We start from the raw sequence: 316 nt of genomic DNA, 5'->3' as shown, positions 1-316 counted from the left end.
GTCCCTTCCGACCCTTAATCTATGAATCTATGAATAATGTTTAAAAAACTCCAGGGACAGATTGTGATACTCATCTAGAATAATGAATAGTCAATGAGACCATGTGTGAAGTAATAGCCAGGGTGCTCAACCATAAAAAAAAACACAAAAAACTTCCAAACTATCTTTATAATGAAAGCTGTACTCACAACATCTACCACTTAGCTGCCTACATTTTAAAGAGGAAAAACAGATAATTTTAACATATTCTCCAGAAGCTACTGGTAAATATTGCCTCCCAGGCTGTTATTACTATAGTTATATTACTATAGTCATG

This window comes from Gavialis gangeticus, unplaced genomic scaffold, assembly GCF_001723915.1.
Source record: "Gavialis gangeticus isolate Ggan-Ray unplaced genomic scaffold, GavGan_comp1, whole genome shotgun sequence".
NCBI classification, from domain to species: Eukaryota; Metazoa; Chordata; order Crocodylia; family Gavialidae; genus Gavialis; species Gavialis gangeticus.
This window is presented reverse-complemented; position numbering follows the sequence as displayed.